Source organism: Pleurodeles waltl, chromosome 12, assembly GCF_031143425.1.
Source record: "Pleurodeles waltl isolate 20211129_DDA chromosome 12, aPleWal1.hap1.20221129, whole genome shotgun sequence".
NCBI classification, from domain to species: domain Eukaryota; kingdom Metazoa; phylum Chordata; class Amphibia; order Caudata; family Salamandridae; genus Pleurodeles; species Pleurodeles waltl.
Window position 1 is genome coordinate 497,974,996 of NC_090451.1, and position 13,556 is coordinate 497,988,551.

Here is a 13,556-nt window from a genome sequence, read left to right on the forward strand (position 1 = left end):
TGAGATACCATGAAGAAGCCATAGTATGTGGCTAGTTGGGGCCCACACACAGAAAGGTGAAAGAGTGGGAGGGAGATACAAGAGGATGGTGGGCATGGGAAGAAGAAGCCCACTGGGGCAGAAGTAAGGGGCAGAAGAGGGATAGAAGCTGGTGGTGAGCGGGGGGAGAGAGGACACGGATGGTTAGACGGAGTGGCGTAAGTAAGGAAACAGACGAGGTGGCAGGCAGGGTTTTGGGGGGGGTAGAGCATGAAGGGAGGGAGCCAGCAGGAGCCAACAGAAAGTGACATAGGTATAGAGTAGTCCCCCGTGCAGTTCCATGCAACAACACACTAGAGGCAGAGAGATACTACAAAAAAAGACAATAACATTAAGTGAGACATGAAAACTCCAGCGGGCTGAGGAAAAACACAAAGTATCAAGCCCATGGCTGAAAGAGACTTTTCAAAGAAAGCCATCTGCTGGAAGGGCCAGACCCAAAGCTCACTCTATGCACATTTTAAGAAATATGTATGTTTTATAGCTCAACTGCCAAACCTACAAAGTGAGCTCAGGACGCACTGTCAGAAAAATGCATGAGAGAGGAATAAATGAAAAAACAAAAAGCATGTGTTCGGGTTTTGCTCTGAAAGTGAATTGTGCATCCTTTTGGTCGAGCCTTGGAAAATAGATCTGTGTTAACGAGGCTAGCTGGGCGTTGGAGGGTGGAGTGACACTTGTGCTTGGATTTATATTTTAAAGCTGATCCACCTTCTCTGATCCCTTACCAATCCGGCCCATTCGCATGAAAGGTAGGAGGTTGGAATGTAACAAAAGGACAACGAACTCCACATCCAGAGACCACTTACTGTATACAGGGAGCTCCACAAACTCAGAAAACTTGAACATCTACATGTAGTCACAGTGTGCTGTGCACACATGAACACACAGCCATGCACGTGTACACACATCCAGTTTCACATATCACCTGTCCTGTTCGAAAAGTTCCAGTAATTTGTGAAAACGCATCCAAACACAAAAACGAATACACACCTACTGATGACCCATTCTCAAAGACACTTACAGACACATAAACGGTACCACAATACACGTATATTTGTGGCATGGATGTAGACCTATGTGCATTCTGTGCGCTAGTAACACTGTGAGCTATGAATGATTGGTTGTGAAACATAACTTTCACTTTAAATTGACCTTGCATTTTTTCCATCTGCAAAGATGCTCATCTCACTGTCAGTGAATGACATACATAGTAGAACAGTGGGCCCTCACTTTATTACTGGAACCAGGGGACCCCCACAGAATCATTATTGGTAATCGGGGACCACCCCCACTTAATCATTACTGAAAGCTGGAAACCTAATATGTTAATATTTAATTTTCTAAGCAGTTGCGGAACCCCTGAGTAGGCTTCGCGGACCCCCAGGGGTCCCCGGACCACAGATTAGTAACCACTGTAGTGGAACATTTGGCCTAAGAACAATGTGTGCAAATGATCCTGTATATGCAGTTTATTTATATTCACCTGCTCTCACACTTCATTTCATCAGTGTGGATACTTACCTGGCTGGTTATTTTACCAAGTGCGATATGTGTGCCTATCAGGTGTACAGATTTAGAAAATATTGCTAAATTAGATGAGGAACTGAGTTTTTTAAATTGAGCTAAGAGGCTCAATTCATACTAGTGGTTGGGCTGGAATCCACAGGCACCACTTTTCAACATCTGGGTGGACTAGTCTGTTTCAAACCGACATTAATATGCAAAAACCTTCCGATTCATGGCAAAGGTTTGTACTTTTTGAGTACTTCGATGACACATTCCTATGTGAGGTAGGTATCACAAAATGTAACATATTACGAAATGTATCAAAACCCAACCGTCCCACTTTCTGTAAGAAATCCGATTTTACTAATGAGCGAACTATTCGGAGAAGAATAGCTCTTGTTTTTGTAACTGCAGGAAGGGCTAAAACCTACACAGTATGCTCAGAGCCACGGAATGACGTGACCCTGTGTCTATGGTGTTTTATGCAAATTTATGGGTTTACCACACTTACACATACAGGGAGTGCAGAATTATTAGGCAAATTAGTATTTTGACCACATCATCCTCTTTATGCATGTTGTCTTACTCCAAGCTGTATAGGCTCGAAAGCCTACTACTAATTAAGCATATTAGGTGATGTGCATCTCTGTAATGAGAAGGGGTGTGGTCTAATGACATCAACACCCTATATCAGGTGTGCATAATTATTAGGCAACTTCCTTTCCTTTGGCAAAATGGGTCAAAAGAAGGACTTGACAGGCTCAGAAAAGTCAAAAATAGTGAGATATCTTGCAGAGGGATGCAGCACTCTTAAAATTGCAAAGCTTCTGAAGCGTGATCATCGAACAATCAAGCGTTTCATTCAAAATAGTCAACAGGGTCGCAAGAAGCGTGTGGAAAAACCAAGGCGCAAAATAACTGCCCATGCACTGAGAAAAGTCAAGCGTGCAGCTGCCACGATGCCACTTGCCACCAGTTTGGCCATATTTCAGAGCTGCAACATCACTGGAGTGCCCAAAAGCACAAGGTGTGCAATACTCAGAGACATGGCCAAGGTAAGAAAGGCTGAAAGACGACCACCACTGAACAAGACACACAAGCTGAAACGTCAAGACTGGGCCAATAAATATCTCAAGACTGATTTTTCTAAGGTTTTATGGACTGATGAAATGAGAGTGAGTCTTGATGGGCCAGATGGATGGGCCCGTGGCTGGATTGGTAAAGGGCAGAGAGCTCCAGTCCGACTCAGACGCCAGCAAGGTGGAGGTGGAGTACTGGTTTGGGCTGGTATCATCAAAGATGAGCTTGTGGGGCCTTTTCGGGTTGAGGATGGAGTCAAGCTCAACTCCCAGTCCTACTGCCAGTTCCTGGAAGACACCTTCTTCAAGCAGTGGTACAGGAAGAAGTCTGCATCCTTCAAGAAAAACATGATTTTCATGCAGGACAATGCTCCATCACACGCGTCCAAGTACTCCACAGCGTGGCTGGCAAGAAAGGGTATAAAAGAAGGAAATCTAATGACATGGCCTCCTTGTTCACCTGATCTGAACCCCATTGAGAACCTGTGGTCCATCATCAAATGTGAGATTTACAAGGAGGGAAAACAGTACACCTCTCTGAACAGTGTCTGGGAGGCTGTGGTTGCTGCTGCACGCAATGTTGATGGTGAACAGATCAAAACACTGACAGAATCCATGGATGGCAGGCTTTTGAGTGTCCTTGCAAAGAAAGGTGGCTATATTGGTCACTGATTTGTTTTTGTTTTGTTTTTGAATGTCAGAAATGTATATTTGTGAATGTTGAGATGTTATATTGGTTTCACTGGTAATAATAAATAATTGAAATGGGTATATATTTTTTTTTTGTTAAGTTGCCTAATAATTATGCACAGTAATAGTCACCTGCACACACAGATATCCCCCTAACATAGCTAAAACTAAACACAAACTAAAAACTACTTCCAAAAATATTCAGCTTTGATATTAATGTGTTTTTTGGGTTCATTGAGAACATGGTTGTTGTTCAATAATAAAATTAATCCTCAAAAATACAACTTGCCTAATAATTCTGCACTCCCTGTATAATCCATTATGTGCTTCACAATTTTATGTCAATGCCGGATACTCATGTTATACTGCCTTTCCTACTGTTTATGTTTACAGTGCAGCCGGTTAACTGACTACCAGCAGCAATAAAGAGGAATTGGGGACGTTTAGAGAGTTTGGATATATAGATTACTAATTATTCACCTGAGTGGCCTGTATTGTTAGTTTTCTCTACAAGGATTTATGGGTAGTGTAGTTTATGGAGCTTATTTTACTATCTTCTTTTGCCTCTAACTGGCTGCTAGATCAAATTAAACAGCAAGCAAATCAGCATAATACTCACCTCTGTGTCTTCAATAAAATTTGGCCTTTCTCACATTAACAATTTTAAAGATTTAAAAATAAACTTTTGTAGCTCAAATAATGGAAAAGTTACTTAAAGCGTCACAAATGATCCCATGGCATAGCATATTCTTTTCAAATTATAACCTGTCACTTTTCAGTTGCAAATTACTCTGCAAAGGTGTTAAACTTCTACTAATAAGGTGCTACATTATGTTCCATGATTTACCATTTCTTACTCCATAATTTAGTCCACCCTGCCACAAAATGTGGTACTCCATTGTCACATAATTCCATTGGTTGTGTTTGTGCTAATAGATATGCCGGAGGGACCTTCAGTTGTACATTGAAAGCAGTCCTGTATATGCCCCACATCACTACACTCTGTGGATTAAGGGGGATATAGTGTCAACATTATGGAAACTGGGTGCAAGTGTTCCTTAACAGAATAAGGCCTTCTTCAATCTCCCTCCTTATGGATGGTACGGTCCTCATGGCAATGGCCGAAAATGGTCATTTGGAATATTCTGAGAGGCATTTAATGTTTATGTAATACAATAAAATTGTTGGTCATTTGTCTAGTTAGGATATTTCGAGAGTCGTTTATGTTGTATTGTGTAGGCAATATGTTACAAGGATAACACGGAGGAAATGATGTTGGATATTGTAGTGAAGGATGTTCGATAATCCTGGAAACTGGTAAAATATGGTATCTAGGGGACTGGGGAAGGTGACGCCAATATGGTACCAGACAATTTATAGATAGAGTTCATAACTACCCTTCGTAAGGTAAAGAGTGACCTCAAACCTCAAAATTGCAGGCCCGTAGTCACTGAAATCTTGGCTCTTTTGTCAAACTCATCAAGAAAAACAAATATCTAGAATCAGGCTCACTTGAACTTCAGGGCCTAATGATCTGCTGTCAATGGTGGTAAAATCCAGTCAGGATTGGTGGACAATGTTCCTCTCTGATGCATATAAACGTTTATAGCTACAGGTGTATACCCCGTGAATTGGAAAGTGGCTTTTATTAGACCCATACATAAAAAGGGTGACCCATTGGTCCTGAAAAATTATAGGCTTATTAGCCTTATGATGTGAGGGCCAAGATTTAGGCGAAGAGCCAAATTTGATCACAATAAAACAAGGGGCTTTGAAGAGGTCATTCCACTACTGATCATTATTTTAGCCTCTGGGTGATTGCCCACAAATTATTTGAAATGGGGAGAGACATTTATGTCTGTTTTGTTGATTTTACATAAGCGTTTCATTTAGTAAACAGTTAAATCTTATCGGCAAAAGTAAGTACCACTGGAATTCCAGAATACATAGTGAGAATCTTCAGAGAACTCCATACTAAAAACTGGGCAAGAGTTAGTAGTGGATAAAAGGTGGGGGCTCTCAAGGAAAATAAATATGGAAAATAGTTTGCGCCAGGAATGTGTGCTAGCCACAAAACTCTTTGCATAGCCACAAAACTATTTGCATTGTACTTAGCACATCTGCCCAAAACCTTACCGTTTTCAGGGTCATTTTCACAAAAAATGGGAGGCTCTTGCATCTCCTGCCTCCTAAGAGCACTCTAATTGGCCTCAAAAAGAAATTGGAGGAATTTAGGTATTATTGACAAAAAATGATCTGGTAACACATTTTGACAAGACCAAAATTATTGTATTTGACAAAAAGAATGTTGGAAAATAATGTTTTATTGGGATAAGACCCCAGTTGAGGAAGTATCAGAATATAAATATCTGGGGATTATTTTTACTAAATCACACTCCTGGAGTTTTCAAATAGGTATGCTGAAATGTAAAGCTTGTTCGCCTATTGGTTGACTGACAAAATTTAACAAGGGACTATGGCTTCCGTCACAACACCCAGTCCTCGCTGCATAAAGGGGTATGGTTCTCCCACAATTTTTATATGGGGTGGAGATACTGGGTTTGAGTGGGTGTCGGGGCTGGCCAAAGATGGAGAGACTATCTAAAGAATTTGCTCTTACTACCAAAATGTGCAATGGTCCAGGCAATAAGGAAGGAAACAGGATTAAATTAATGGTAAACAATAGCTTTGGTCTGTTCTCTGAAGTTCTTGGACAAATGAATGCTATTGGAGCAACCAAAAGTAGCCTCCTCATGCAAAGATGGAATAAGGAAAAGTGAATTAGGTTGGGTCAAAGAGTTAAAAAAATTGTTGGTTGATATGGCAAATTAATTAAAGATCAGGGAGGTTTGGGAAAGTAAAGATCGGGATTACTTACAGAAAAAGGGATACGTAGTTGACATTTGTGAAGTCTGGGAATCCAATCATTCTTTCTTTGATCTGCCCAAGGTACCTAGTCAGGCAATGCACAATGCAATCCTACGGTTTAGAGCTGGTCTGCATCTGTTGCAATCTCTACTGGATGGAAAAGCATCTTTTAAAAATCCAGAAGGTTTATGTAGCTGTGCATTATATATGCATTTAACAACCCTAGATATTGCGCTGGACTGATTTTTCATTTTTTAAATGCACGTTGGAAATTTTTAAAACCTGATTTTTTTTAAATACATGGCAAGGGCAAAATCTGCAGCACAAGTTTTTTTGTTTCATATGCAACACATGGATGTAGTTAGCACATTGGCAAGATTTTGAATAGTTTTGAAAGATGTAATGCCTGTGATAAGTGATTCATAATTGTTCAGAGATTTTGCGATGCTTTAATATTTCTATTTTAAAGAGTACTGCAATATGTTGTTTTATGGATTTGAAATGTATACTTTAAGGGACATTGGGCCACATGTAGCAAAAATAAAAATTGCGACTCGCATTTTGCGAGTTGATGCGACTCGCAAAATGCGAGTCGCAAATTGGAATGTCAGAAAAAAAAGCGATCCGATTTTGCGACTCGCAGCCGGACTCGCAACGCTGTGTGCGAGTCCGCAGTTTGCGAGTGTGCAAAAAACGAACTCACAATTAGCGAGTGGGTGTCGCAAATTGCGATTACCTTCAAAATTGCTTGCAGGTGCAGCAGAACACTCCAGAAAGCATACCAGAACACTCTGGAAACACTTCCTGGCACATGATGATGACATCACAGCCAGGAAGTTAACAAATACACCTGGGAGGAGGGCTCTACAGTGAGCAGTGTCTCTGCCACTGACAGTAGGGTGCTGAGGAGTGGTAGGCACAGCACCATGGACGCAGCAGGGACCAGCCAGGCTGGCAGGAGGGGCAGGAGATCATAGATAACAGCCAGGACAGATTAATGTGGCACATGGCGTTAATGTGCCACATGACTGGTTGGCATTTTCCTGCCCATGGACAATTTCAACTTGTATATAGTTTCTTCATGACATTAATAAAACAGTTATTTTTGTTCCACTTAACAAATGGTTAATAGGTGAGTATGGTGGGAGTTGACACGTACTGTCCAAAATATTGCGTTGCAATGTGGTCCCGTCTCAGTCTGCCTTGATTAGCTAGACTCCTATCCCCATGATGGCGATGTGGTTGTTCTTGCTCTTCATCATCAGGATCTGGGTCTGCAGGGGTGAGAGGTAGCCCACGTCGGGTGGCTATGTTGTGGAGGATGGCGCATGCGACCACAATTTTGAAAGCGGTAATGGGGGTGTATTGGAGGGTGCCTCCACTGCGGTGGAGGCATCTGAATCTTGCCTTCAGCAGTCCAAAGGTGCGCTCGAATAGGTTCCTGGTCCTCTTATGCGCACTGTTGTATTGCCTCTCTAATTCAGTTCTGGGTGTTAAAAACGGAGTCATGATCCAAGGCCTGAGAGCATATGCACTGTCACCTGTTGGGCACAAAAGTACACTGTTAGGAAGTCCAGATAGTCGTGCACAGTGACCTGTGTGTATGTCTGCAAGTGTCTGTGGCTCTACCTAGGAGGTAACCGTCTCCAAATTCCCCACGTTCCAGGCGTTGATGTATCCCACTATGCCTAAAAATGTATGAGTCATGGGTATTGCCAGGAAACTTAGCTACGATGTCCGTGATGACATAATGGGCATCACAAACAACCTGTATGTTGAGTGAGTGGGTACACTTCCTGTTGCGGAAAATGTGTTCCAGATTAGCAGGGGGGCATATTTGAATGTGTGTCCCATCTACACACCCTATGACATGAGGAAAGTGGGCAATGCGGTAAAAGTCCAGCTTGGTGCTGTTAATTTCTGCCTCATTCCTTGGTAAGTATATGAAGTGAGACATGTGCGTGACTAAGGCATCTAGGAATGCCCTGAGGAACCTTGACACTGCACTTTGGGATACCCCACCTGCCACGGCAATGACCCCCTGATAGCTCCCTGAGGCCAAGAGGTGCAGTGCGCATGGTACTTGCACATGCGTAGGGATGGCGCAGCCACGCAGAGTCTTGTGTTCTAGCTGTGGTTTCAGTAAATCTATTAATTCTAGAATGGCTGCGCTGCTAAGGCGGTATTTGTCATAGATCTCCTCTTCAGTTTGCTGAAAAAGAGTCTGCCTGGTTCTATATATCTTCTCCTGTCTGTGGCCCCTCCTCCTCCTCTGCTGGGCTGCGTAGACTCTCCTCCTCACTGCTGGAGGTATATCTCCGCCATCTTGAGTAACCGAGATGCCTTCTGGGTCCCCTTTTATACTTTGGTAATGGTTACCACCTGCTCTGAGTTAGTGGTAAATGGGACATGCAAACTGGGCTTTTTGCGACTAGTCGCAATTTGCGAGTTGCAATTGCATATGGGTTGCGACTCGCAAATTGCGACTTGCAATTTGCGGGTCGCAAAATGGGGTCGCACCGGATGCGACTCGCAAACGGGTCCCATCGCTTTTTGCGAGTCGGAAATGGGCTTTTTGCATCCCATTTCCGATTTTGCACTGTCGCAAATTGCGATTCGCCCCGTTTGCGAGTCACAATCGTTTGCTACATCTGGCCCATTGTCTCAAATAAACTTGTTTATGATTTGAACTGATTTAGGGGTCATACCTTGAACACACTCAAACGAAAACAGATGTTTTTTCATAAGAAGTCAAAGAAACTGATATTCAATGTCCAACTTTTTAAAGTGAGTTAAGCAAATTATTTGACTATAGGATTCTCTGGCTTGATTAAATAGGTTGCCCAAGAAAAACTGTCAAGGGTCCCACCATGCACTTAACACACAGGTTTCAAAACTAAACATGTGCCAATTTCCAATGAAACTGTGTTGCCTTCAGCAAATATAGAATAAATAAATACTGGGCCCATCAGAATTACGAAGTTTTAGTTTTCGACAAAATGATTTCAGTTGATACAAGCAACCAAACTATTCAATACATTAGAACTGTGATTATTCCTAACAAAGAGGTAATACGTGTGACGACTCTCACTGAAAAGCTTGAAACCGCCATGAAACGTAGAGGAATTCAGGGAATAGACAAATCAACCTAGAAGCACATTAGAAGAAAATTGGACTCTGAGTTTGGTGACAGCCTCCACATATTCCCAGACCACCAAGGAAAATGATTGGCCCAGCCTGAAAGTGTCATACCACAGGACATTGTAAGAGAAAACCAGAGTTTGAAAAGAGAATTGTCAGTTTTAACGGTTAAGGCAACATACATGAACAAGATCACTGATCAAACATATTCACACATGACAACAATGATTAAAAAAAACTTGACATCAACACCATGGCCATATCATCCATTAGATGTTGATAAAATTAATTTACAGTGCCTGATTACCTTAAACGGTTCCTATTAGGACTTCTGACTTGAGATCCAGAAAACACAAAGCCGTCCAAAAGGGACGCCTTACTTATGCATTCAGTAAGGGCATTACAGTCACAAATGGCCAGCAGAAACTCTCTAAGAATTCGCTGCTTCCATACGCCATAGAAATGCTGACAGGCAATGTTGAAATCATTCACCCTCTAAACAGTCTTGGTCATGGGATTTCATACTCACAACTGGAAGAAAACAATACTGTCTTGTGTCTTCAGAAACTTGCTGCTACCTTAAATGAGCAAATTGTTTCTTTCAGTTGACATTCAGCCTCATCGCTTCACTACTTAGCATGGGATAACATTGATAGGCTGGAAGAGACTCTTACTAGTAAGAGGACAACTCAATGAGTCAACGGTATAGCTGTGCAGCCCAAGTTGTTTGCACCACAATCTTATCGAACTCCTCTCCCAGCATTGAGAAACGAAGGCAAAGAATATTGACCACCACAAATACTGTAGAATTGTTAATGTATGTTTTTGGTAAATAGGCCTCAGTCATTGATGACAAGTACCAAAGTCATGGAGGAATGTGTTGCCCCATTGAACCTTGCACAAAATAAGAACATAATCAGGGTTGTTATAAGACAAAAAGGGAGCATCAGAGAGATAATACCAAGTTGGACAGAATTTAACATCAGTACTAGAGACCTAGTTAGTGAATCACAGGATTCCATTGGCACCCTGCCCACCATTAATGCCCTTGCAACTGAGTTGACAACTGTTTCTGAAATTTTGAAACAGTCAGAGCTGATAAGGGAATCAATGCATTTGGCGAAAATTGTAGTAGTCATGGATGAAGCTCTCTACGCAAAAGCAACAGAGATCATGTGGCAGCATAACGCAACATATGACAGAATCATTCTTTGAATGGGCACCTTCACACCATTTGCAATGTAATGTCCATTCTTGGAAAATGCTTTCAAGATGCTGGCCTTCGCAACCTTTGCATTGAAACAGACATGAAAGCAGAAGGATCAATATCATCAGTACTAGACTGCTGTATGTACAATTGTGCAGTTTTGAGTGCTGTAGGAAGCTGTGTTGAGACTGGCTTGGTTGGAATTTATTTCCTGAGTGGAGAAGAATTAGGAACAGAATATTCAGGAAGTTTACTCCTTCACTGAGGATGTTAATGACTTTGCAAAAGACCTACACCAACAGAGATTAGAAGACCTCTAGCAGAATGCTGCCTTTGCCTAAGTAAAACAACTTTGGGATGTATTCCTGGAACATCATTGTTGGACTTTTTGCCTTAAGCAGGGTCATCCCCAGTCTTTTTGCCTCCTTCCTCCTGGTTTTTCTGACCTCTCGCTGTTGGCTCTAGGACTCTGAGCACTTTATCACTGCTGACCAGTGCTAAAGTGCAGGTGCTCTCCCATCTAAAGTTGGTATGATTGGCTTATACCTAATTGGCATATTTAATTTACCTATAAGCCCCTTGTACAGTGGTATCTCTATACCCAGGGCCTGTAAATTAAATACTACTAGTGGGCCTGCAGCGCTGCTTGCCCCACCCACTGAAGTAGACTTTCAAACCTGTCTCAGGCCTGCTAGTGCAGGGCCTGTGTGCGCAGTTTTCTGCCACAGGGACCTGGCACCTAAACTTACTTGCCAGGCCCAGGACTCCCCTTTTACTACATGTAAGCCACCCCTAAGGTATGCCCTAGCTAGCCTTATGGGCAGGGTGCCATGTATGTAGAAAGGCAGGACATGTGCCATATTGCATGGCCTGTGCTGGTAGTGACAAACAGCCTAACTTGGTGTCTCACTGCTGTGAGTGCTGCCTTCTCATAGGATTGCATTAGAAATGCCCTGCCTTATGTGTAAGGGGTATTGTCTGATTTATGAGGGGTAGCGGAGGCGTGTTTGGTATGGTTGTGATGGTGATAATAAATACTGCTTACTGGTGTGGGTGTATTTTTTATTACTATCACAGAAATGCCACTTCTAGAAAGTGCACATTTATCTGTACTTATGACTCTGGTGTTTTGCAGCTTGACTCCAATCCACGTCTGGGCAGATTGACAGTTGGGGCTTTGTGCATACTTTTCAGACAGCCTGTACACAGGGAGGGTGGAGGTGTCACAGAGGTGCATCTGCATACTGAATAGTCTTCCTGGGCTGAGAGAAGGGAGAGGCGGGCACACCTGCATTTGTAAAGACTGTGCCCTGGCCTCACACAATAGGGTCGTTAACCCCCCACTTATGTTTGGAGCCTGTGCTGAAAGGAGAGAGGGGGCACTCCCAGAACCAGTTGTAACTGGCTGGAACCTCCTCTCCCTATCGTTGTAAAACACTGTAAGAACTGACTATAAGTACAGGGGAATTTTCCCCACAATTTGGAGACTCTTGGAATCATCTTGGAACTGGACACCAAAGGCTGAAAGGACTCACCAGGAACCGCCATGGACTGATGCTGCTGTGCTGACCTGTGACCTGCCTGGTCACTGTGAAGGACTTGCCACTTGCTGCCTTTCCCTTGTGCTGGCCTGTAGCTGGGCCCTCCACCTGAGGACCTTGTCTTAAGATTCTGCTCCCCAGGGGCAGGGTGCTGTGGCCCCTGACCCCTGCATCCATTTCTTCACGAGGGGAGCTTCTCCGTGGTTGCGGCTGCCATAGCGCTGATTGCAGCGCGCTTATGGAGCCTTGGGAGCTCGTAGGCTCCTTGCTGCATTGTGCCCCTTTAAATAAGGTCACCGGAGCGGCACGGGAAGCTGGAAGAACACTCGCGCACCGCATCGGGTGCCGGGTGCAGGCGAGTGTCTGCTCGTGCCCCAGGAGGGGTCTGATCTTCTTGTGGCTTCACGGCAGGACCAGGGGAAGGCGCGGGGAGTGCCCTCTTCCCCCTGGCCTCTGCGTTGGGAGCAGGACGCTCCTTTTCTGCTGTTAGGTAAAACGGGCATTATTGTGGGCCCCCCCTTGGTGGAAGGGCCAGTGGAGGCCCTGGGGGGGCCCCCAGAGATCGCGGGTCCCGGGAGGGGCCTGTCATTAAACCGGAGGGGGTGCGTGGTGCCCGCCTCCTGCCCTAAGTTGTTTTTGCTGGCTTTGGCCCCCCTCGTGAGGGCCGGTTGAGGCCCTGGGGGGCCCCCAGTAATCACGGTCCCCAGAGGGGCCTGTCTATAAAAGAGAGGAGGTGCATGTCACCCTCCTCTGACCCCAGAGTATAAGGGAGGTCCCCGTTTTGCGCATAGGAGCGCCGGGGGCCCCATTGTTCGCCTTCTAGGCACTGGAGGTGCCTTCATCCAACCAGGTACTGTTTAAAGGACCAATATAGTTGCAATCCAAAGTTCTTTCTACAAACTTTTGTTTGATTCATATATTACCTACCTGCATTTGATGTTTTTACATATGTGTATGCAAATGTTCCTTTTATGGACATGCTTGCTAATATGTTTTTATAACTTGCCATATGTTTTCTAATGTTCCTACTATGGGCATTTTATGATATTCTTATGACAAGTGCTGTGATGTAATAACGTGTTTTCCTGACTACTGCTTATGTTGCAGAATACTGAGTAACCTGTGTGTTATGTGTGACTACTGCTAATTTGCAGAGTAACTAAGGTGTAACGTTCTGAAAACTGCTAAGGTAGCAGGATAGTACTGAAATGTGAGGTTTGGTCTGATAATTGCCTTGTGTACAATACAGTATATTTTCATATAATCTGGTGTTGTGTTTCCTTTGTGGTGGGGATATTGCATCACGTGTGTTGTGTGTGTTGTGCAAACGCTTTACACATTGCCTCTGGGTTTAGCCTGACTACTCGTGCCAAGCTACCAAGGGGGTGAGCAGGGGTTATCTTGGACATGTAACTCCCTTGCCCTGACTAGAGTGGGTAAGTTCTGCCTGGCTGAGGTGCATACCCTAGCCAACCAGAAACC

General features: G+C 43.6%; 1 protein-coding gene across 3 annotated transcripts in view; it reads right to left on the bottom strand.

Annotated features, from left to right (window-relative positions):
• Positions 1-13,556, bottom strand: part of CPNE2 (copine 2) — a 703,062-nt gene that overhangs the window by 435,502 nt on the left and 254,004 nt on the right. The window lies entirely within an intron of this gene.